Source organism: Patella vulgata, chromosome 3 (genome assembly GCF_932274485.2).
Source record: "Patella vulgata chromosome 3, xgPatVulg1.2, whole genome shotgun sequence".
In the NCBI taxonomy this organism is placed as follows: Eukaryota; Metazoa; Mollusca; class Gastropoda; family Patellidae; genus Patella; species Patella vulgata.
The window spans coordinates 75,417,100-75,422,037 of NC_065881.2; the positions used below are offsets into that span (position 1 = coordinate 75,417,100).

General features: G+C 38.1%; 1 long non-coding RNA gene across 1 annotated transcript; it reads left to right on the forward strand.

Moving 5' to 3' along the window:
- The first annotated feature begins 783 nt into the window (after positions 1–783).
- On the forward strand, positions 784–4,341 carry LOC126815529 (uncharacterized). The gene is made up of 4 exons (XR_007677966.1): positions 784–899; positions 2,325–2,625; positions 3,186–3,400; positions 4,206–4,341. It is a non-coding gene; the product is annotated as an uncharacterized LOC126815529 (long non-coding RNA).
- Positions 4,342–4,938: the final 597 nt, after the last annotated feature.

Here is a 4,938-nt window from a genome sequence, read left to right on the forward strand (position 1 = left end):
CCATTTAAAAGCCCATGGTACCAATATTTACAGTTTGGAGCCAGAACTAGCAACGGCAGCAAAATGTGATCACGGCAGCTACAAAATAATCTGTAGAAGATAAATCTGAGATAAATTGTTTCACAAAGCGACTACGTCAGAGATGTTTGCATTCTCTTGATTCAAAATGAATAGGGACCTTTCGCATCGTTACGAAAACGAACACCAAAACGAACATATGTTCCTTTACGTTTTCGTTTTTTCGTATCCTCTAACACGCGGTTTCGCAATCCGACGTACGATAATAACTAGATGACGTTAATTTCCACTCCATGAACTTCTCGGTCAAGGCAAAGTTTTCAATCGATTTTTCGGCAGATGTACAACAAATCAAGCAGAATATTCCTTGTGAGCACATTCTACGAACGCTACACAATCAACAATATACACAAAGGCTAGACAAATGGTGAAAAATTCAATATATGAGACAAGAAACATATTTGTTTGCATACCTACGTAAATCCAGCTCCATACGCGTAACGTTTTTCACTGACCGAACACTCATAACGGATTGACGTCACAAGTACACACGAATCGATGACGTTTTCGTTTTCGTGTTCGTTTTCGTACCGGTGCGAAAGGTCCCTATTGATGAGCTCTAACCGCAATCAGCTACGACACATAATAGATGAAACAAATTTTCTGCATATTTAAAAGTCCGTAGAGGGCATTTTTATTTGTCCAACATCCATAATAACTCAATTTTTATTAATTTTCAATTTCAGTTTGTGATTTGTACTTTGTTGGACTGCAAGGAAAGTGTTTAAAATCATGTTCTGGTTATGGACAACCAAGGAATGATTTTGGACCTTTGGGGTGTTATACTAATTATGGATATACATGTTGCGTTAAAACAGCAGGTACTGTATTTGATCTCTAAGCTAACCGACATTCTTAAAAGGTAACTCTTTACTCCTGTACATAAAATTATCATAGGGCCCAGAAACACTCAAAACTAATTTAAAACCTCATTTATTTATGACCATTTCATGACACCCAGACTGTGTAGTGTCTTGAGCGTGCATATTAACATGGAACTGTGCGCGGTATAAATGTACATATTATTTTGTTAAATAATGTTATGGGAGGTGAGATAAATAATGTCATGAGAGGTGAGATAAATAATGTCATGGAAGGTGAGATAAATAATGTCATGGAAGGTGAGATAAATAATGTCATGGGAGGTGAGATAAATAATGTCATAGAAGGTGAGATAAATAAAGTCATGGCAGGTGAGATAAATAAAGTCATGGAAGGTGAGATAAATAATGTCATGGGGAGTGAGATAAATAATGTCATGGGAGGTGAGATAAATAATGTCATAGGAGGTGAGATAAATAAAGTCATGACAGGTGAGATAAATAAAGTCATGGAAGGTGAGATAAATAATGTCATGGGAGGTGAGATAAATAATGTCATAGGAGGTGAGATAAATAAAGTCATGGCAGGTGAGATAAATAAAGTCATGGAAGGTGAGATAAATAATGTCATGGCAGGTGAGATAAATAATGTCATGGCAGGTGAGATAAATAATGTCATGGGGTGAGATAAATTATGTCATGGTGAGATAATAATGTCATGGGAGGTGAGATAAATAATGTAATGTCACGGGAGGTGAGATAAATAATGACATGGGAGGTGAGATAAATAATGACATGAGAGGTGAGATAAATAATGTCATGGGAGTTTTATTTCTCACACCTCCCATGTCTTACCATTACCACCAATATTATATTAAATATAATATTTCAAGTATATGTCATGATTCAGGAATAGCGAATTCTCTCACTAATGTCCCCGGGATGATTAATGTGAGCCGCAAACCAATCGCCATACAAATAAGAAAATTCTATCGAGCACCTAAACGCTGGCGACAGCTTCTGAATTTCAATAGTCACCCCCTCCCCTCTCCCCTTCCGACAACTCCAATAAACAACCTCAATCAAGTAATTTCGATTCCACATGTTCTTGAGTTCTATACACGTGTGCCGTGATAGCAAGTAACGTGGCAAGGGATGTATAGACCTCGACGCAATTTGACGAGTTCACATGGCTAACTCATCTCCCCCCCCCCCCAGTGAAAATATTGTCGACCATAAAAAATAGGTATACACTGTCAACTTTACAGTACCCCTGAGACACCCCCCACCCCCGCTATGAGCTAGTTACGGCCCTCATTGTGAATGCCAATCATAAACAGCAACGTGTAACTGGTAAGAAATGTAGTATCTGCTGGAAATAGAAAGGGCAGGGTAGGTATTTATTAAATCGTGTTGACTTTTCAGAAACAACAACCACAACTACTACTACAACTACTACTACCACAGCTGCTACAACAAAACAACCAACAACAACCACACTACCAACAACCGCGTTACCAGTTGAAATACCATGCGGTGTACGATCAAACCCTAATACCAACCTTGGTAGAATTCTTGGAGGATTTCAAACATCGCCATGTGATTGGCCATGGCTGGTTTCTGTTCGTGGGAAGACATCAACCACTTCTACTGAAACAGTTCCTTATTGTAGTGGAGTCCTGATTGATGATCTGTGGGTTGTTACCACTGCATACTGTGCCTTAATGTAAGTAAATTATCAGAATATTCCCTTTTAGTGTGTAGTTACAATATACAAACAATATATTCACTAGAATATAAACTAAAATTGAAAATTACTGATTATATTAGACATTATTGTAGTTTAAGCACGCATGGTCACCTCATCACGTTTGCTCGGTGGATTTTGTTATGGTTTAGATTTTTGTTTGCATTCTTTGGGGATTTGTTGTTTGTTTTTTTGTTTTTTGTTGTTTTTGTTTGGGGGGTGGGGGTCTTAGAACAGATCATTACCCTTGGTTCAGTGTATATCACTGGCCAAAATTTAAAGAGCTGTAGATCGTAATAAAAGTAGGTCGTACCGACGCTGGCAAGACAAACCGTCCCTAATAGCACTCTACATGGTGTATGCCCTTCTTCATCAGCCCAGTTGGTCTAGAAATGCAACTCAACAGTGCAGAAATCTAAGTCTCATTTCTACGTCATGTGCGTATCTTTTTCTTTACATTCCAGTTCGATTATATCATCATATTTCAGTATTTTGATTTTTTTTCTATCTTATTTTATTCTTTTGGATTTTTTAAATAGATCATCATTTCAAACCCCTAATGGAGGGGCATCGACAGACAGTTTATCTGTGGTTGCTGGGGAGTATAATACTGATGTGCCTGATATTGTATCTAATAATCCCATAGATACAACGTTCGGGGTCTCCAATATAATCATCCATGAAAACTATTACAAAACAGACCCAACACTGTTTACCATCAATGATGTATTTAATAATACACTGGATAAGGAATGTAAGATGTTATCACTTTCACGGTTATCTCCCTTTCAATTCAATAACCTCGGTGAAAAACACTTTCAGCCTAAGTGTCTCTCAAGGCATTTGTTTGAAGCGAAATCAATCAAGATTTTAAAATATTGCCTCTGTTGATTGTTTTTCTGGTTCTGGTAATAATGAAGTGCTATATTAACCTTGGATAACCTCCAAGATTAGTAAAGCTACTATTTTAAAGCGACAAATCTTGCAGGGGGAAGGAAAACCGGAGGATAGAGAGAGAGAGTGAAATGGGGTTTAACGTCCACTCGACACAAACTAGGTCATTTCGTGACTAACATATGGTTTAATTTTATTTACATAATTCGCTTGCGCGTAGGGGTCTTTAGCAGTGGGAGGAAACCGGAGGACCCGGAGAAAACCCACGAGGTTGGACAGGCGACCCTACTCCTTGCCACGTACAACCGGGGATTCGAAACCGCGCCAGTCGACTCAATGACAGACTTTATGATACAGAGTGCGCACGCTAACCATTCAGCCACCCAACTCCCCGGAAAACCGGAGGCCCTGGAGAAAGCCCTCGAGGTTGGACAGGTGGCCCTACTCCTTGTCACGTACAACCGGGGTATCGAAAGCACGCCAGTGGACTCGATTCAATGACAGACCTTATGATACAACACGTATGCGCTAACCATTAGGCCACCCCACCCCCTCTAGAAATGATAGATGTTTTTTTATTGCATGAATAAAGTTAAGCTCAACATCGTTGCTGTACTTTGTTAACTTAGTATATCAAGGAATTGAATTTTTACTTCTAATTTCAGCATACAACATTGCCCTACTCAAATTACAGAGACCAGCAACTTTTGGAAAATGTGTGCGTAAAGTTTGTCTTCCGTCTGTGCAAACGACGTGTTCACTTACGAAGACTTGTATGATAGCTGGGTGGGGCGTGAATAAAAAAACGAATTCCTACCAATAAACGAAGGTATGTGGCTATAAGCAACGTACATTGTTCTCTAAATTTAACCCCACGACTCTTCATTTTCAAACTTTAAATTGTTCATTCCAAAAGTATTTTTAAAGATAGCTGGATGGGGCGTGAATAAAAAAAACCGAATTCCTACCACTAAACGAAGGTATGTGACTATAAGCAACGTACATTGTTCTCTAAATTTAAAACCACGACTCTTCATTTTCAAACTTTAAATTGTTCATTCCAAAAGTATTTTTAAAGATTTAAAACCCCACCCACCCCCACCCGTAAAAATATGCTGTCACGATAACTCTTTATTACGAGCAAATAATCGACATTTTTATTAAGAAAACAAGAATGGAATGAAATGAAATGAGGATTTAACTTCCTACTGTTCTGCTCTGATTTAAAAAAAAATAAAGTAAAAGAAAATAAACAGAAATAGGAGAAAAAACTAAGCTTAGTTCAATTGATTTTCAGATGTTCCTCGAACACTACAAGAAGCTGAAGTGGAACTGATGAAATCAGAAGTAATGCAGCTGTTTAAAACATTTGTAGATACAACTACTACAGTTAAACCA